This window comes from Varroa destructor, unplaced genomic scaffold (assembly GCF_002443255.2).
Source record: "Varroa destructor unplaced genomic scaffold, Vdes_3.0 BEIS01000002.1, whole genome shotgun sequence".
In the NCBI taxonomy this organism is placed as follows: Eukaryota; Metazoa; Arthropoda; class Arachnida; order Mesostigmata; family Varroidae; genus Varroa; species Varroa destructor.
In genome coordinates this window covers 11,503,203-11,524,360 of record NW_019211455.1, presented here as the reverse complement: position 1 = coordinate 11,524,360, position 21,158 = coordinate 11,503,203, and the positions used below count along the sequence as shown (strand labels likewise).

The 21,158-nt window shown below is 46.3% G+C and overlaps 1 protein-coding gene and 1 long non-coding RNA gene across 12 annotated transcripts in view; both read left to right on the top strand.

The window, feature by feature from the left end:
* LOC111244017 (uncharacterized) overlaps positions 1 to 21,158 on the top strand; it is a 179,599-nt gene that overhangs the window by 10,553 nt on the left and 147,888 nt on the right. For 8 of the 11 annotated variants that reach the window (XM_086978489.1, XM_086978487.1, XM_086978490.1 and 5 more), the window contains exon 2: positions 3,164 to 3,673. The exons of the other annotated variants lie outside the window; for them this stretch is intronic. The gene's annotated coding sequence lies outside the window, so the exon portion shown is untranslated. The remainder of the gene's footprint in view (positions 1 to 3,163; positions 3,674 to 21,158) is intronic. 11 annotated transcript variants of the gene reach the window in all.
* The window catches only part of LOC147757373 (uncharacterized), a 54,913-nt gene continuing 40,903 nt past the window's right edge, over positions 7,149 to 21,158 (top strand). The window contains exon 1 of the long non-coding RNA XR_015319858.1: positions 7,149 to 9,386. This is a non-coding gene — a long non-coding RNA (uncharacterized LOC147757373). The remainder of the gene's footprint in view (positions 9,387 to 21,158) is intronic.

The following is a 21,158-nucleotide window of genomic DNA, read 5'->3' as shown; positions in this document are numbered from 1 at the left end:
ACCACTTTTAAACCCGTTCAGCAACATAATATATGCATCGAAGCTGCCGGCCAGTCAGCTCGACAAGTGCAGAATATCGTCGTAGACTGGTATCAACTTGCAGTAGCTTACTGGACTGGTTCATTATACTGTTATTTTCGTAATTTCTATTAGCAGCAGACGAACGCGTGTGTCTATAGTAGGTGATTCCCGGATCTCGATGTGCAGAATGAATTCAGGCGACAGTTTAGATCTGAGCGTGGACGAATTGCGCAGAAGCTCAAACCTTATGACTTGATCGAGTTCGACTGAGAGATAATTTTTGCTAAAAGTACCGTGTGATAACCGCACAATATGCTGCCGGTGCATTTAGGTAGAGAACGTGGCAAGCTTACTGCAACATAAACAAATCTAAGTCCAGTACCGCCGTTAGGCAATCCACCAGGCAGACAGTCGGCTTCCAGCAGAAAGCAAGCTGCGTCTACGTTCGAATTCAAGCTTAGAGCACTACAGATCCGTGGAATTAGCAGGAATATACCCTACCCGCTGCTCTATGATGGGAACAACACACAAACTCTAATGAAGTAAGCTATTGCTACTTCATAAGCGTTCACGACGGTCAAACCCGTTTAACAAAAACTTTCCAATCGCCACATTCCAACTGGATACATCGATCGCGCAGGACTAGACAAGACAAACACGACTGACGACAAAGGACATACGTATACTTGGAGGAAGGGGGTGGGGTATCGTTGACCGCAGTTCGTATGCAATCATCCTCCTGTCACGACAACACTTGCAGCTAGCTTTTTCCCTTATATTTATTGACCGGCTAGTATACTATTGAACCTATCGTGTAGTCCAGTGTCCTGCAGTATCCCGCCGGTGTTGCACGGATTGAGCCTTTGGATGTTGTTGCTCACCGGCCGTTGATTAGCTGCTGGCGGAATGCGGCAAGGGAAAAGCGGGTTATTGATGAGGACGCAGCCGCTGCTGCTTCGGCTGCCGTTACCGGTCCGTCCTGCCTCTTATCCTTACAGACATTTTGCTGACGTATGTATCGGTCCACAATTGATCTATGTTGAATACAAACACATGCTTCTGCTGCAGCTGGCACTACGATGGCTTCGATGATAACAGTACGTAATTGAGACTGGCAAACTCTGACGTCACGCAGGACTGTTGCTGCTAAAGGCGGGACCCATCCTCACCCAGCAAAGTCCGTTATATTGGCCCCGTACCCTAGTGTTGGCTGTGGTTTACTAGAAGCCACATCATATGTGGAACGAGATTCCCTTGTTGGCCGTTTTTTTGACGATTACCCGCTCGTTCATAGGGCTCGGTGGCCCTTGACGTTAGGATAACAGCGATAACGACCTAGATAGGTATCATTATGATTGCAGTGTATATTACTGGACTATAACTATTGTGTCGGCACCCGCTTTGCCTGCCGATTGTTCGAGCGTTGCTGAGAGTAAATGAAACGTTGATCATGAGCGTGGCGGTAACAAAACTAGTCTGTTACGTTCTTACTATAACTTGCGAGTAACGACAGTCATCGTGCTGATGCTGGACGGCGGGGTCCGTGTATGTTCCGCTATTGCTGCCACCAGCGCGTTGCTTGCCACCGGCGACTGAATGGGGCAAAAGGCCGCCACTGCTGCGGCTGGTGCTGCTGCTGCCACTGCTGCCGCCGACCGTTGCTGTGAAAGGCCAGAAAGGTTAGTCGGACACTGTGGCGATGGGGCGCGTGTAGTTGGCCACAGCAGACAACAACAACAACAACCGCTAGTTGGTTGGCAGTCCAATGAAAATAGACAGCGGCCACTACCGCATCTGGTGGTGAGTAGTAGTCAAAGTACAGCTCTTCCCGACCAGCCCCAGATCGACGAGCATTCGACCGGCGTCAGTGTTTCGTCAGTGTTCGGTTCTTCCGCACTAACAGTAATAGCAGCTTTGGCAGAAGTCGTTTGTTTCGTTGACTCTTCCTTGCATACAGAGTGACGTGTTCGCTGCCGCTTGTGCCGTTCATCTCGCAGTGTTCTTTCAGCTTTTGTGCCTAGCGCACGTGTAGCTGTTACGACTTTTCTTTTGCTATAATTGCAGCGACTACCACGGATGCGTCTAGTGGTAGAAGCCGAAGTAGTCGTAGGGAGAGTATACAAAAGCATAATAATAACTGTGAGGCACCGCTGAAGTGGCTCTAGAAGACCTGTTTGTCAGTATCTGGCTGGCGATGATTAACGCTTGTGAAGTGCACTGACAATCGAATGCGGCCGAAAGGCAAAACACTGCAACTTGCAGGGATGGTTTGGTGCAGCGCGGCAGTCGACGCTGACAGGCCGATTTAACCAGACGATGGTAAAAACCAGTGCGAAGTGGATCGGGCCGTTGTTGTTCGCTTGCAGTGTAAAGCAATTGGAGCACCGGCTCGTTGTGACGGTGCCGGAACCGTGGGGAATAACAGACCCACCGTATGCGAGATACGGTTACTGCTAGTGATCTTCGTTTACGTGAAAACTCATCGTGTGCTGTCTGGGAGTTTGTCCTGGGCTATGTGCAGCCTTAGTCTCGCTAGATGATTTCGCGTTTGGCAATGGCTGGAAGTTAGTGACAACCTAGAAAAAGCCATCTCGATGGCCTGTACTCAGTGAAAAGCTGGCGGACTGGAATAGTTTATGATAGCAGGATCAGTGCAGTGTGAGCCGAAATTGCCGTTACGGTTGTGCCTGAACTAAGCAACTACGATTTATTGTCAGTCAACCTTTGATGAGTAAGAATTTCCACCTTGGCCAAGTCTACGCTGTTTCCTTTACTGCCGGATTTCACTGTCGAAGTTGTGGTGTTGCTTGTTTTGAGCACAAACATGTTTCACACAGGACGAACATACTTTATTACATTGTTTAGGAATAATCAGCATTAATTCTACGTTAGTCGATACTCAATCAAGCAGCTGTACCGGCGATCCTAATCGCTCAGTACTTGCCCCTGTCTTCTTGACAACCTGACACTGAGAGAACTTCGGTGTAGCTAGTTTGTACCCTCATACCTGGCGTCGAAGACCGCCAATTAGAAATGTACGAGCCCAACCGAGCCGTGTTTCTCACAAAAGAATCTATCGATCCTTGCACACCTGAATAAATAGCACCTTCATTATAGTTCTACGTAGAACACTAATTTGCAGGCTCACCCGGTCTTACCCACATGCGACTAGCGACGTTTTTGTCCACCGAGTAACAATTCGCGCGAGGAACAGCTGCCGTTTCAACAGTACCTGCTGTGTGTCAACTCACCGCACGCAAATTGCGTTCTGCAATACTCCGACCACCCTGTAATCTGGGTTCCTACCTACTTTGCAACGGTAGAAAACGCTGCTTGTGGACGAAGATCGTTTAGAAATCTTACTCACGCACTGCACCGCACGAACGTATTTCTAATCATGTCGGTGCCGTCTGGAAGACATTGCTAAAAAATGTGGTGTAGGAACAATCTGTGAGTTTCATGGTGCAATATGTATGGGTGAATTTGATAATTTTATAATAATGACTTGTGATTTGTGAACTTTGGCCGATGTAGACTTCGGATGAGGATTATAGTCAGTAAACAAACGGATAGTATGATAAAAGCTTTTATCGGACGCATCTAATCTAAGAGAAAACTAGAAATGCAATGAGGCTTCTTTCGTCCAAATATGGTAGGCTTCTTATTTTCGTCCTTTTTAAATAGCCTCTATGTGTTTTTCCAGTAACTATACTATTACTACAATTATTATAATTATAATAATAATAAATTACAAGTGCCTCGTCCACTCCTAACTTCCAACGTTCCTTCCTGTTACTCGACGCTATTAAGCGCGGCGTCCAGCCAGAATAGCCTGCAGTTTATTGCTGGTTCCCTTCCTCCTCAAAGCCATCAGCATCGATCGGGAGTACATCAAGTAAAGAGCCTCCTCATTCTCTACTTCTTTACTACCTTTCAATGCCCGTTATCCCGTTGCTTCTGTTCGTCTCGCTTGATCGCCGCCGGCTTGCCACTGCTGACCTATTGACCGTGGGTTTCTCAGCCGTCGGTCAACCGTTGACGCTCGACGGTGAGTGGTTCGGCGACGAACCTTACACGGACACAAGCGGCGGCAAACGGGGAAAAATGCCGAGAGACAGTTCCCTATGCCTTTTGTCTTGTTATTATTTTGTATGCGTCGTGTCGACAGGACAACAGGACATCGACGCCATGATACAATGGTTTGACATTGGTCAGCGTCAGTTTAGTTGTTCCGTGTGCAGTTGCAGGAGAAGCATTCACAGGTGCGTATTGGTTCCGTTAAGCCAACTCGAACGTGAGGAGCTTAGCATCGAGACGGGTAACGGTAAACAGGAAAGTATTATGGAAAACAGCAAACAGAGCACATACACATAGGGTGCAGCTGCTGCCTTCGATATCATAAGCTGTCCTCTCCGCTTACTTCTTTCGAATGCAGTAACAGGTCCAGAGTGGTAACTCGCGCGGACAGCGGCATATCCATAAACTAACCAGCTAATAACTTCGACCTTTCGATCTGAAAACCTCACAATTGTACCCCAGTAAAGTAAACGGGGCATATCGACACCAAATAACCGACTAACAAACAGAGCCACCATACAACGTTCCATTGCTTGTTTAACTTTGTCTTGATGCTGTTCGCGGTGTCAACATTGGCGCGTGTGGAGCCTATATCATACCTTCGAAATAAAAGAGACCTCCGTGTCATGTTGCTGCCGCTTGTATTGTTGCCGGCTTGGGTGCGCCTTGCCTTTTATCGTTTCGTTTCAGAATAGATTGCTGCAACTTCGGGGCAATGGCATGTTCGCCACTGTCGATGTTGCCCCCATCGGCATCGTTAATTTCATCTCTACTCTGGCTATGATAAACGTTTCGAATGTATGTCCGGAACCTCGTTGACGTCCGCTTGAAACTGTGACGATTCTACTTCTGCTGCTGCTACTGCTTCTTCTGCTACCACGGTACGAAGAATAGCATCAGTAGCTAATAGTATGAGTGCTACCGTTGCCAGCATTGGATTAGAGTCAGTGGCTATCGGGTCTGTCAGCTGAGTCTGACAATAGCCGTCATCCACACGAGCAGTAACAGCCTCTCGCGCCTGCTGTCGCGCTATATTATTTAGTTAGTGAAAGTAACTTTAATTGTTGGCGCGAGAGATCTTACGTATTCAGCATATGCTATACGACGAGCAGTTCTCCTGTGAGTGTGCAAATCCTAGCTGGGACCTTACCTATGCACTGTTCCTCGATATTGGCGGTTGTGCTGGCTGCGGACGTCTCTGATGCGGTTTCTTTTGAGACTGCAGCACGAACACGACAGCAGTCGGCTTTCTTGTAACCTGATGGACCATCAAATGGATCGCCGATGCAGGACTGAAACGCGTGTCACTGCGCGATCGACCACCACCTTCTTCTGCCTGTCGTTGGTTCTTCAAGGAACGACGACATGGATAAGCGGCCGAGGGGTGGAAAATAGTAACGATATTGTTAAATGTAAAAATTAATATGGCAAACTGTCCATGCTGACGGTATTGCTACGATGAATTTGGTCGAATCATAGTAAAGCGTTCAACGTATCGAATAGTGCAGTCATGGCGAGCCTGTCCGGGTTTTAGAATAGTGTTTATACTGACTGTTTTCATCAAATCGTATTACAGTCTCCAAGTACAGGATCGGTCACAGCTTTGCTCAGGGTAACACCCAGTTTACTCTCTGGTACTAATATCTTCGCTAGCCGTTGAACTGCTGTTTCCAAACTGTTTACTACCTTGAAATATTGCCCAATGCTATGTCCTCGATTCTGCCTTTTTGTGCCGCGGAACCTATCCGGTAATGCAAATGTGAACCAATCACGTGTCATGAGCTCTAAGGACAGAAGGTAGTACACGACGAACGAGAAACCGATAACTCCAAATCTACCGTTGTCCTCACGAAATAACAGAAACAAAAACATTCACATAAACAGGACCGTCTGCGTGCTGCTACACGATTTGCCATACCAATGCGGATTTTCAATGGGAACTCAGCACCGGGATAGAGTAGGACACAGGACGAGGATGGCCGTTAACAAACTGTCATTTTATTCTGTTGTCTCCCGTATCCGCTTTTTACCCGTATCTGTCATTTCTAACACTGTAACTTCCTTTAAACTTACGACAGATTGCAGCAACAATGACGATTTCACAGTAAAGACGGCCGCTCGACAGATAATCTGGAAGGGAAGAGCAGGCAATCGTTAACGATCTGGAATAAAACCTAGGCTTTTAGAAAGGGAAATCAGTGAATTATTCTAACAGTTATTTTGCAGTGGTTTTGGGTTAAATCACAATACGACACGATTTACTGTGACGGGAGGTCGTGCGAGCCAGCCCACGTGGGACGTCCAGAACAATTCGCGTTCACCCCATAGCAGAAGTAAATTGTGGTGGGCAAAATCTATTAAGTTGCCCTCATCCATACGTGTTCAGATGGTGGCATCGACAATGCCATAGGCCGACGAATAGCAATAATTAACTGGCATTATCGCGTACCGCTTGCCGTGCTGTCGCAGCTATCCAGCCGTTCCCCAATATTTGCCAAAAAAAAAGGTATATGGACGCTGGTTGTTTGTTGCCTGTAGCCATTGCACACACGGAGAAGACACCGGCGGAACTACGTAAGCGTAAATCCGACCATTACGGGAAGAAGTACTGGGGGCGGAAGAACGCACGCATCATCTCCATTCAGTATCAAGGGGCAACGGCTACCAGCGACGAGCAACAGTCATAACAACAACAGTAGCAGCAGCAACCCTATCTCTGCCACAGTCGGGAAGGCTGGCTGGCTGGCTTTCTAAGCGAACATAACCACTGCCGTTACCAGGACTATTCTCTATTCCACGATTGGGCTGTTCGGTTGTCCGGTAGCTGCCGATGGCATGCCAGCCTACGTTGCCTGCCCAGATCAAAGCAGCGCGTCAGCCGCCTTGACTGCAGCTGCTGCTGTCGCCATTGGCATCGAGCGCAGCCCCGTCATCTCACTGACACACTAGTCGAGCTGCTGCTGCTGCTGCTGCTAGTGGCCGCGACAGCCTCTGCGGCCAAAGCAAGCGCCCCTCTTCTACTAACGCATTAGAGCCATGGCATCACCGTCATTCCTAGTGCGACTAGATTATACTGCTAGTAGTAGAAGTAGTCTGTGGTAGTAATTTGCTAGTCGGCAGCGGTTTACCCAACGACCCACCAACCGATCGACAGACAACCAGGCAGCAAGATGAAAGTAACGGCTGCACAAATGATGCAGCCGCCGTCGACGGCCCCGCAGGGGCCACGTTGCGACCGCCTGTTCCGTGTTCCCGCTCTCTATACCTAGTTGCCCCAGTCGACGCGTGTCAGCGGCCGCGCCAGTGGCAGCAGAGGGGCTGCGCTTTCACGGAGTACTTACTACTTTTCTGCGAGAAGGACTCGACCAGTCGCTGACTATTCGCACACGCATCAGTATTATTACTACTGATACAACTACTAGTAGGGGTAGCGTTGCTGGTGATAGTGACTCGCTCCTCTAGACTGCGCGTTAACGCCATCGGTAGAGGCCGTTACCGCTATACATCCAGTCGGCCGCTGGTACTGCTGTTGCTACCATAGACCTCGTCGCCGTTTCGTAGCGCTAGTGGCAACTGCGGCCGGAGTTGCGACGTTCGGTGCGTGCTTGTCTGGCTGCTTGGCCAACGAGGAAAGCGAACGAGTAACAAACAACGTTACTTACTCTCAGCTAGTAACACCGATGGGAAGCACGATAGCTGTAAAAAAAAACTAGACAACTGGCGTCGAAGTAACGAGACGGGCACTTTGAGGTAAACGACAACAGCGAAGCTAGATACGAAGAATAGATTCCCGGTAGGACTGGAAGGAGAGCAGAATAATTCGAACATCATCTGTGGATTGAGCTGAGGCGAGCTCAACCACACCCTGTGTGCCGCGTTCGGTAAGACAGGAACGAGTTGATAGCTATACGAAGTGACCAGGCGTTTTTTCTACATCGATCTGGCCAAATCCATCTCTCGTATCCGCTAGACTCTGCGCGAACTACGAGAGCTAGCAACGAACTCATTCTCGGCTTGACGCGGTAGCAGTACGGGCCGTTTACGGCGACATCGCTAGCAAATGTTCCACTTTTACCACCAGATAAGTGAATATTAGTTGTCATTGTTGTCAATGGCAGCGCCGCGATGGTGTCTTTCGTTCAACGAGCTGAGGAAGAGAGTCGCCACGCGCGTGCAAGGCCGGTTAAGAATCGCTTGCGGGACGAAATCCGTCCAATCGACGTGCGGTTGACAAACTGACACACAGTCGTTCTCAAGATCAAGGACTTCTGCTGCGACTTGTTCTTCCACTATCTGCGCCTACCAAACAGAACGAGTGCGTCGTCGAGCACTAGCCTTGCCCCAGTAGCCTACTAAAACAATGATCATCACGATAACGGCACAGCAGGACAAGACGTCAGGCGCTCACGAGATATTGGCGCGTTATGATTACTTTTGGCAGCAGGAACTTTGGCGGGAGAAACGCAACGGGCAACTCCTGATGATGATGACAACAACAACTCCTGTTGGCGTCAACAACCTCAGTTGACTGCCACCGCGTCACAATTCAAGAGTGTTAGTTATTTTTGGAATCGTTGTCGTTGGCGGCCATCGTCTTGATTGATGCTGCGATCTGTATGTGTGGGTGGGTGTGTATAGTAAAGGATTGTTCTCTGTGTTTCATCGTTCGACTGGTTGATTTCTCTAAGCCACGCACTGCTAACCTGCCGCGCTATTGGCCGGTGACGCCTGCTGTTGCTGCAATTGAAGGTTGACGACGGAAATAAGATTGCGAAAGAAGAATCAGCCAAACCAGCTCGCGGACCATCGAGAAGAATAGCAACAACAACAAGGGCTAGATAAAATGTTATCTTTCCTGGGTCAGCCGCAGCCAATACGAAGTTAAAATAAGGTGGCAGGGAAGTTGAGGGAACTGAGGATTCGATCGATATAGCGCCCATGACTAATCTGTCTGTCGTTAGCTTGGCCGTTCCGAATACGACGGTGTATTGAAGTCTTGTCATGTTTGTAACCAACATTTCTTATCGATATTTTTATGGTTATTGGTGACGATAGTATTGTTATTATTAACAATCACGTTATCGGGTCGTCGACGCACGTAGTTCGTCCTACCGATTCATCTTCCACACCATTGAGGTTTAACTCTTCAATTTAATGCACATCTAGTGGAAATCTTCTGGAAGAATCGTGACAACGTATACAAACGGATTAGATATATAAAGGGATTAGATATCAACGAAAGATCAGAACTTAAAGATGGATCTGGACTAAGATGGAACGGATATTTGGTGAGTCGATGCAACCTACCGTATACTCATACTAGTGTTGTCGAGCTAAAATCGCTTTGTCTCAGACCAGACTTTTTTCATCGTAGTTAGACTAGACTATACTAGGTCGAAGGATGGCAAAAGATATGAATTGAAAAAATACCATCCTAAAAACGCAATTGCTGTCTCTGATATGGAGGCATATTTTAAGGTGACTTTCCACCTGATAACGAGCAGATAGTATTTCGATCTACCGCAACTAGCTCCTATCGCTGGCCATAATAAGTCGACATTGATCTGTTACTATGCTATTTTTCAATATAATATAAAAGTACTAGAACCTAGAAAAAAAACGCAGGAATGGACGACTCTGAAAATACGGAGAGATAAGCCATCATTGTTTTTATTTTATTATTATGTGTATGACACTGAGAAAGGGAAAAAAAAACTCTACTGCGAGAATCCCTTTTCATTCGGCTAAGAAAATCTGCATAATGACTAAACAGGGATGAGTGGTAAGGAAAGGTGACGTGTGCGAGAAAGATGAGCGGACCGCGCGGCATGACGGAGTACGCTCAGCACAAGAGAGACCGTGATGGAAAAGGACAAACAAAAATACATAAACGTGAAAGTACCTCGGATAGGGCATGTGGAATTGTGGCCCTAAAGGAAGGTCATTTATTATAGAAGATCATATTGTGAGGCCTTTTTGGGTCGTAAAAATGCTGATTAATAGGAAATTGACTGATACACGTATCGGTTGAAAAGTACGCAATACATAAATATGGCTAGGGACGAAAAAAATTGAAAATATTAGATATTTCCCAGTATGGATTCAACGTCACGGTCACATGCAGATCTTCAGACAGAGCCGTTACCTTCATATGTTTGAAATAGCACAGGGGCTCTGCGATTACAACTCAAGCAACCAGTAACAGACGTCCGGTAGGTGGTTCATGTCCTATTTCTATATCACGTAATCTGTATTTTTCTTTACTCTACCTTATTATACCAGGATTATCCTGCTATCACTACCTTCTAGTAGCACGGTGACTCGTCATGAGTGGAATCGCCATAGTAAAGCTCACCAGCCACTGGTCATTATGTTTCTGTCGTACGTTCGACACATGTGACCAGTCGTTCACGAGACGTTCTTGGACAGTTTCAATGTTTTGTTTGTTATCGATTCTCAATTCTCCGCCCCTCTGTGTGCCAGCGCGTGCGTGTGATGTGTAAACCTTATATCAGTGGGAGCAATATTTACAATGTCCGAATGCTTCTCTGCTAGCTGCTAGATCTTGGGGGTAAGCTGCGGTTAACTGTTTCGCTGCCCTGCTCTCCGAGCGACACATTACTTTACACTATAACTGTGGCGCGATTGCGCCGTCTGGACTTTAGCCACCGTTACCACCGCTCGTGGCTGATGCAGCAGTTTTACCGTGACCCTCACGTCGGAGGAAGTACTTAACTTCAACGTCAGCGCAGAATGGCCTCGAGACGGCCTTCGCCTTCAAATCCCCCGTTGCTGCACCAACCACGCCAACCACCGGCGGCGACGCCACTGCCGCTGCCGGTGCGCTCTCAACTGCTACTATTACAGGTAGTATTATATTGGTAATAGCGATGGCTGCGCCCATAGCTGCAGTGGCGACGTCGAATAGTCGTTGTAGCTAGTACTACCCTTACCATCATATTGAAGGCGTACAGAAGCGCTTATGGCCGAATGGACTGCTGGGCGAACAGGGGTATGGAAAATCACAGTAGACTGTTAAAGTGGCTGTTGGTGCTGCCTCTGCGATACTGCGGTCGCAGTTATGCTGCAAGACACTGTGAGGTCGCCTACGTCTATGTACGCGTAGTTCCGAGACGCGCCTTTAACGCTGACGTTGACGTTACAGCGAAAATTGTTTGGGCCAAACAACAGTTCTGACCGACTAGGTCCACTGCCAAACACAAACTAACTCACCAGAATGGGTGCTGGTGTTCTTTGTGGCAGGCGGGAAGGGGGTAGTCGTCCCGTTTTCTCCTATGCCGCTTTTTGGGCCCTTTATCCGGCGCGAGCTTTGCGAATTCGCTTCTATTACTCAACACTCTGGCTGATATTTGCACTCATAGGGTGCCATCATGGTGGCGTCGCTCCGTGTGACAACAACAAACTGGCTAAGCGGTGGGTTTGATGCCAGCGGGTTGGTAGAGCGCTAACCCATAAATCGTCCTTGTCAGTTTGGCCGATTAAGTCCTGAACAGCAACTGGCCAACTGCACCCATGCTATTCTTAAAGGGTTTGGCCTGTTTATATCGATATCTTCGTCGTAATCATCGACCTTTTTCAGTTCACTTCAAACCAGAAAAAAAGCCGCAGTTACCCTCTCTTCATTGAGCGAACGACACACTATACGTAAGCTAATCGTGCGTGAAGTTAATTATCAAGTCAGCACCACTGAACCACCGCGTATGATAGCGCGCACGACAATGCGGTAACGACCTACAACACTGACTATGGCCACTGCAGAAGGGAACGTAGACTCATGCTAGTCCCGATGCTGCTGCCGTCGCGAGTGCTAGAGACTGGGCAATGATAATTGTAATCGCTGTTACTGCTCTTGTTGTCCCATAGTCATGTCACTATTATTAGGCCTTCGTTACTACTATCGCTACGAGAACAACTGTTTTATTCAAAGAAGGTAGCCAATTGAAACTGCCAGTAGGGACCGTGCTATTACGGCCAAGTCAGCTGTTCAAGCTGTCGTTGTTATGGCCGGTGATCGGTGATTGTCGATCTAGTTCAAGGCTAGCAATACTTGATGAGGGCGCGGATGCCCTTTAGAAGGTCGCTTAACTCGTCGCCTGCTGCTCGATGCCTGCTGACAATTTCTAGCTGCTTGCTACATAATGGTCATCGATTTAGGGAATGGATGTAAGCATGGTTGGTATCGAGCGACCTAATACTATGTCATTCCTAAGAACTGCACCTGCTAATGCAACTGTTGGTAGACAATAGTGTAGATCGTCTGTAGAACGCGGGGTGGATCCTTATCTTCCAATGGTAGTTATGTAGGTCGTGCTAATGTCAACGGGCAGTGTTATGACGACGTGGTGTGCATTAAATGACGGAGCCGATCGCGATGATGCTCGAGAGAAGAGGGGAAAATAAATTCAAGATAACGAAAAGTCGCGTCAATTATAGCAGATACTCAATCTACGAGATGTGTTACACAGTAAAGAGTTAATGATACGTTTTTGGAGTATTTGAACGCACGACGAGTGCGTACGCGTCGCGTATCGATAGTGCATCGCGAAACAGACTGGACTTCTGTATACAAAAACCATGGGTAGACACCGACACAGAGATACTGTCATCTGAAGGAAGATGTTCATTCTTCCCAGATTTGCCGTTCTGACGCCTGCGACGGTTGATCGTTCCTTCGTCGTTTATTGTTCGCTTGCTGGCCCATACCCACGTTCCCCTAAAATGTTATCTCTCGTCGCTCGTAGTAGGAGAACTATGTACAAAAACGCAGTAATGGGATATTACGAACAAAATCGTCAAAAGTGTTGCATCCGTTTTGGTGCTGCTGACCTTTGTGTGTGCGTTTCTGCTGTTTTTCTTTGTAGTATTATACGATTGGCTGTGCATTGTGTTGGGAACAGTTAGGTTAAGTCGTAGCAAGCTTAACAACAGTATGGCGGACGCATACGCCGCCGCGTTGCCTACTCGTAGATAAGCTAGCAACACTCGCGCACAGTCAGTCGACACTGCACCATGTTCCTGCCAGATCAGTAATCACTACCATGGCACAACGATTGGCCGTAACGGCCTTGGTCAAGAGATAGCGCCCGCCGTCGCGTGGGGGTCACGCACTGCAGGGATACACGACAAACGCTGGAAACCTATCTGTACGACCGACTAACTGCCTCATGCCTGTTCTTCGTTGTGTATCGCCGCTTTAACGCAACGCCAGTATGTGCTATCCAACAAGTGAGGCGTCCAACAGCAGCACCAGCAACGAGGGATTAACGAACTCTATCGTTTGTTGACCAAACGACTTGTTGTTGTCGTTGTTATGCCTCTATCCATCCCCGCCCAGCAACGCACGATAAGAGAACAGCGGACGGCAAGCCAATGGAAAAGCGAAACTGAATTTTTCGTGGAAAAAGTGGGCTTGTGGCCGGCACGTTGTTCCTGCAGCAGAATTCTTTTGCTGTTCAACTCATATATAGCACAATTTGGTGTTTTAGCTCCATATACATACACAGGGAGCTATCAATATTAGCCCCGTTGTGTGTATATATATATACAACAGGCTAATATTGATAACGAAAGAGGTGGGGAAGAATTTACGTTACAATTCGAAGAATGACGTTTCGTTTAGATGGTACGCAGGTGCAAATAATTAAACTCAAAGCCAGCTTGTGTTACTGCCTCCCCTTCTAGTAGAATAATATTAACAGTAGATTTCGCAGTAGTAGGTAATAGGTATAATTGTCTAGCAGTGTGATTCTAAACTTCTCAAAGTTTGGATGGGCCGTACGAGAGATATCTGGTCATCCCATAATCGCTGACACCGAAATGTTTTTAGCCACGAAAACGCTAACCGCGTATCGCGCTTGCCCGAATACAAAAGAGATACCTACCATGAACCTAAACCTGCGCTGTTCACGTTGCCGTTAGGCCAGCGTGCCTACGGCATGCTACCTACAATGTGCGTACTTATGCGACGGCGAATCTGCCTACATGGCCCCCGGAACACAACTTACGACAAACAAGCCTGACCCGGTTTACGCCGTCCTTTCACTATGCTTCGCTGCTCACCGTATTAGAGAATCATATCGTATGCACTAAGAGTCTTTCTATTGCAAGAATGAGAACAAACACACCTGCCGTTCGTATAGCAACGATACCCCGCTGCAGCAAGCACAGCTATGACACCACAAAAGCAGGCCAAGCTTTTCAACATCGTATAGACTAGATGTAGATCAGGGTCAACGGGAGTTCTGCCTTACGTGCTATCAGCACAACGAGACCAATCCCGTAGCACTAAGTTCTGTTTCAACGGCAAATCTGCCGGCTGTCCATTTTTATAGCATCCGCGGTGGTAAGCTACTCAGGGCTACAATAGTACATTTATATCTCTAAACATGATGCGAAGTAGCCCGAGTGCCGATCTAGTTTTGGTATGCGTGTCCTGCAGAAGTTCGGGCAGGGAGCTGCGTTTTATGTGAGACGGTCGTGTGGTTAATACAGAACATCGGTCCGTCGCGTTACTCATGGTGCGCGCGAAGAAGAAACGACGTAATGGGAACTAATGCATGAGAGCACGCAGTCTCTAGATCGGCGTCGGTTTTCTCAGGCCCGGACTTGTTCGACGCTGTGGTCAACAAGAACACATTGGGGAAAACATAGAGATAACAATATTGTAGCAAGAGCGCATTCACGTAGAGCTGCGGTAGCGTACTCTGACGGCGCGATTTTAGTAAGCGCCTTTAGCAGCGACCTACATCTGCTTGGTTGGTTATATCTTTCAGTCGCAGTGTTATGGTACAATGGAATCATTCCAAAAATCCACTATTGTTGCCGAGGTCGACCGTATAAATTGTACGGTAAGTAAAAAGATAGGTAGTAGACGAGATGAAAAATAAATAAAATTTAAACGGTAAATAAAAGCAGTATATATATATATATATATATATATATATATATATATATATATATTAAAGAATATGAAGATACCAAGTGTTAGTGATGCAACTCAAGGAGAGTGACGTTTATCATTTTATTGTTGTCAGCCTTAATGCCCTAACGGAACACTATAATATTACTACTTAGAATCATAGTCATACCGATACCTATTAGCAATCGGATGCTATAGGCAAATCAAGAAACTGAGCCATTCAAGATTTATGTAGTTGGCTAGGTAATACACACCGTTCTTCTAGTCGATACCATGTCCTAATGGAAAAGCCCGCGACAGGGCAACTAGCACCGCCAAGACCGTCATTCGGCTTCCTTATTGTTAGTATTAGTATTACTATCAGCAAGTAAGAGTTTGTGACACACTCTTATACGTATGCGACACTCTCGAACAATTGCTACATCTGTCCGACTAGCGTCGTTCTTGCTCTGTACAACTGCCACATACGCCAGTGGCGGGCGTGCTTTCCAACGTCTGGCTCTTATGATCCCATTGTAATCAAGCCATATTTCTAACGCGGGCAGAACTTTTTGAAAAGTGAGGATCGTCCCATGGCCTAGAAGTGCGACGGTTACCGACAGACACAGTTGAATATAAAGTCGCATAAAACAAATCGTCTAAGTAGCGACTCTGATACCGTAAATGTTGATATGCCAAATGGTAGACAACGAACATGGCCAATATGACAACGGCGGTGATATCTGATAGGACCTAAAAACATGCCTATGTCCTGATTCTGGCATAGCCTTATAATTATTGCAGTGATGCGGTTTTAGAACTATTTTCGTGTAGAACCACGAGGCTATGGCGTGAATATGCGCCGTGATATACGCGCGTATCACAAGGCGCCTGCTCGGATATAAGTCGTACAAATGAATAGCGTTGTCAACTAATATGGAACAGGTCTAGGTCACAACAGACAAGCTGAAAGATTTCATTAATTACGATTACATACAATTAACTCGAATCATCACTGAAGACACACGAAGACTTTTATGGGTAATACGTTAATATTAGTGGTAATAATTTGTAAATATGTTTATTTCAATATTGTCTACAGGACCAGGCACATGTTGCTGCTCAAATCAAACACTATGGTTGCGCTGAGCGTCATTGTTATGAATACATTGTTGAAAATTTGTTTGTTGCTTAGCAATAACACTGGTACGGTAGCTTGAATAGGGCATGAATAACAGTAGATGGAAGTCTTGCCTCACTTGGGACTAGCACTAACGCCCGCTGAGGTAGTTGTTCCGGCATGAATTACCCTACTTAAATCATTAAATTGACCATTAGATGGAATCATTAACAGGAATCTAACAAAAAAAAGGCAGTAACGCTCCAAAGACCATTGAAAAACATCTAGGTCATAATGATAGCAATGTTGAGCAACATGATTGCAGACATAACATACACGCTTAGTTAGAATCAGTATTAAAAGCCGACGGCGGTTTCCTTAAAACGCAATTAGCAACAATGTTAAGATTTGGCCAAATCAGTCATCGACAATTTGGTTCCACCATATTGTTATATTTGGGTAGTAAATACTGAATTCTGTCTATCCATCGAATTACACTATCGATCATAAAGCGGCATAGATTTCAGTAAAGGCAACTGCAATGCCCTATCTCTCGTGCTGTTCCTCACTGCCGCTTTTCAATAGGATTTTCTTCTTCCGCAGAACGGCTGGCGATGGCTGGTAACAGAGCATTCGTTGCCACCGTCACCGTTACCATGACGTCCTCTTCGTGGCGAAAGGTTCTGCTGACGCTGCTGTTGCCGCCACACTGCGCGACGTAATTGCCGTACTTTGACGATTCAACGGAACGAGCCAGGAACGGTGTGACAAGCTTTCCGGCCGCTTGCTGCCTATGCAATGGGTTTTGGACGCATAGTCGCTGCTATCATACTCCTATACATCTCGTGTGGGATGTTGTGGTCTAGCGATGAGACGAACGTAGGTCTCGTTCGACGATTCGTGTCGCTTTCCGCCATTAGCATTCGCCCGTTTGCTTGATACTTGCTTACTCAGCTATTTACTTTCTAGCTTTTTCCGCCACATGCTATCTTTTCACTTCATCCACCCTACCTTGTTCAGTATCTATGTCGTTGTTACTGCTCTCCTTCTTCGCCAATTTTACCTTCAGCTCGTTGTAACGTAGAGAAACCATCCATACGGCAACAACAAAAACTACAACAGAAGCAGCAGCAGTAAACACATTGGGCCCATCCGTCTATGCATTTATCTATCTAGCCGACTACCAGTCCGTTGATCAGAGTACTTCCAGACGCTAACCATCGGTGGCGCTAGCCACGAGACCTTCGAAGAGTGTCGAAGGGTCCTTTGCTGCCCATTATCACTACATGGATCAGTAGCTGATAATACACACGCACGCACGCACACAGGCCGTGACTTACGTGTTGAAACTGAATTGAAGCCAGCCGGAACTCACAGGCCGGCATCGCTGGATCAGCTTGCGCTCGGCGTTAATATCTGCGGTCTTCGGCGTTTTCATCGTTCTCCCTTACGCCCCTTGCGTATATCAAGAAGAACAGTAGCAGCAACAGGCAACGTACTGCATCGACATAGCGTGGTAGCGTAGCCGATGGTCCCCCATAGTAAAAAGTCCCATCTTTATTGAACGGTGACAGCAGCCATGTCGCATAACACAGGGTACGGCGTGACAGACACACAGAGACACTGATCGCCACACGGACGAACAGATCGACAAGCGGACGGACAATTGCCACCTCATAAAGGCATACAAGCGTGTAATTATCTGCACACAAAAGGCCGCAGTGATCAGGAAACACTGAGGGGCTTGACGTTTCAAAGATTTCACTCGCATCACGTTCTGTCACGTACACCCTACAGTGAAAGCCATTACCACAAAAGAGGGATTTTTCGCTAGAGGACAGAAAGAGCGAATCGTTTATGTTCAGTATGAAAAACCAGCTAATTGTGTCGTCCTAAGCACCTTACGCTAGTGATTTGGTGGCAGTGCGGCCATGGTGGCAGCGATGTCGAACGGCCATCAATCGTAAAGCAAAAATCGACGCTTCGGTTTATACCAAGGACACGGGCGAACGAAAAGAGAGAGATATTACAAGCTTTAGTAGTTGATTGTAACTCGTATATTTTTCATCTTGGTAACAGCGCCTGGATTGTGTTTTATACAATATATGCTTCATTAGTACTTGTCGATGTTGCTAACGTCCTTTAATCTTCACTACCATCACATTGAGTATTTACTTACGTCCAGATGTTTGCAAGGCTGTTCAGTGTTCGTCGGTGTTTAATGCTTCAGTAAGGAGACAAAATTAATGAAAAAAAAAATTACAGAATATAGAATACTACCAGAACCACCAACGATTTCAACGGTGATATCTTGAAATTTGAAATTTATTACCCATCAGTCTGACGCTGCTGCGGTATTGCTATTAGCTGATCGTAAGTTTATCTTTCTCGATGTTGATTGTGTGTCGTGTTTGATCATATGAAAGTAAGACACCTGTCAAACTTCCACTTTATACGTATGGTCATAGTCGATGAGGTGATACGATCTGATAACCGCACGCTAAATTGAAATTCTGTGCCTATTAAAGATAGCTTTAAGCCAGACTAGAGCTGTAAAGGCTTCAGAGAGCAGGCCAATCTCTGCTATCGACATCAACCCCGCCATCTCTATTGATAAAAACAGCGTTGAACGTTCGCCCCGGCAGAGAGAAAAAAAAATGCAGTGGGGAACAGGGCGAAAGGATATATCGTTGCTCCCGAAATAATCCTAGAAATTTGATAGCAGCAGTAATAGTTATAATGTCTCTATTCAAGCTCTTTACAGGAATGCCCGTATCTGGAAAATGCTGAATAGCAATTAATGAGATATAATTAATAGGTATTGCCAATTACAAACAAACAGTTATTGAAGAATGGTCACGGTTAAACTGGACCGAAAGCACGGGACCTGAAGACAACGTGACGGTGGACGTCGTCAGGCACAAACAGACACGTGACGAAAATAGGACGAATTTACACATATTAATAAATGTTAGGTAATTATATAAAATTCATCTTTAGAGATCGTTACTTTAATAGGCCCATGTTATTCAGCGAATTTAACTTCTGGAGGAACGTCCATCATTTAACTTAGTTACATGACTATAACTTCTATCTTTGAAAATCTGAGGAGTGAACCTTCGCAACTTTCCATCTAAGTGAACCTATCACCGTTCGTTCTATTCGATACATGGGGATAATTGGACGACTTATTCAAACTAAAGTGAACACACGTATTTAAGGTTAAAACCTAAAACCTAAAAAAGGGTTACAGTCTAAAATTCAGTTACCTACATAATGTTTACAGCCATCGTCAGGTTACGTATGTTATTAGCTCGCTCATTGTAACCACCGACTTCGACAGATTCACCTTAAATGTTCTTACAGACCTTTGGCTTTCTTGCGCAGCTGAGAGTCGCTCACCTCTGCGAAGATGTGCTGAGGCCGATCGCCGAAACACAAAATGGCAAACTGTAACATCATTTTGGGGTATATAAAATTCATAACGACGACAAATCAGGCCTGCGCGCAGGTCAATCACAAGATGATGACGCGCGACGTCCTGTTTTACAAGCGAATTATTTAATTTTAATTCATCTCACAATAATTTATTTGACATTGTGTGACCTGACGCCTCTGACAACACTTTTAAGCCTTTTTAACCTAGTGGGCAGCATCAATCTGTAGTGTATCAGGCTGGAGTTGTGACACAATATATCAACCTCATCTACCCCAGTATCTAGTTCAAACTAACTGACTGCTTTCAAAGCGTTCACCTTTAGCTCTTATTTACGGCCCTATTATCATTGCTTACAATAAACAATAACTAATATATATACACTCGATTTGACTATGACCTTTCGTGCTGGCATTATTCGGCCTGAAAAGGTCCGTTGTAATGAGCCATGCTATTCAAATTCTATTGCAGCTATGCATTTGGACAGGTATTGACGATTGGTCATCTATCGTTTCGGGCAAGTTTTCTACCGGTCCTAAAAATAACTTATTTATAGTTTATACCGCAGTTGACTCTCCACTTGACCCAGCCTGGAACTCAAATCAGTTTTGGCCCTATCCAGGCTTAACGAATGTAACCTAGACAAAAATAGACCACGCCGATTTTGAATAGTACAATATCAGGTCGAAGCCTGCCAGCGTTAATATGGAGCACTGTTGGCTGATTCCGGCGTTGCCTCCACGGCATCGTTGTTGTTGCTTTACACGTTATGGTCCATCATTTCAGTTAAGGTAAAGGCACAGATCCACGGCCGCTGAATCCTGCCACCAGTAACGACTATCATTGTGTTCCTCATATATTGACGACACTGACAGTCGACCTTGGCTTTCGCTCGGATGCTACATTATTGAGACTGAGGCGCGGCAGTAACCGGAACAGTAGCCCTAATAGGCACAGTTGCCACCTTCATCATGTAGTTCATAATAATTCGTGTACATGTGTACGTCCTAGGACAACTAACGCTAGGTAGTAACTCGGTGAATCAACAAGTGCAAATCGACATTTCCCGAAGGACCTTTCCCCCTGCCATTACTAGTCTCTGTAGTAGTAATGGTGGTTTTAGATTGTCTGATCATTGCTTTGCCCTAGAAGAGGCGAATGAGATCCTGACCTAGCCCTTTTGTAGTCGTTATGCAAGCAGAGGCGCCACTATTGTCTTTCAACCAGTAAATCAAAATCAGACAGTCAAACAAGCTTTAATAAGCTGCACTAATGAACTCTCCTGTATAGTGTTCCTCAAGTGATTTCATTGTATTCACAGCATATACCGCCTGTTCCTCGTCTTCATTCGACTGGCAATGTGCCGCTTTTTATTGGTCTATTTCGTAGTGGCTGCCACGTGCGATGTCACGGCTGGATCACTGGCCGGCGATCGCCGAGCTGTTGTTGTTGTCAGTTACGGCAGCCGGCAGTGGCACCGCCGCTGCCATTGAGGTCAAGAGAGTTCAGTTCCAAGGTCTTTCCTAGGCGCGGGCGGCAACAGCAGCGGAGGCTGCGTGACCATCATTGTCGCCGTTGGGTGGCTG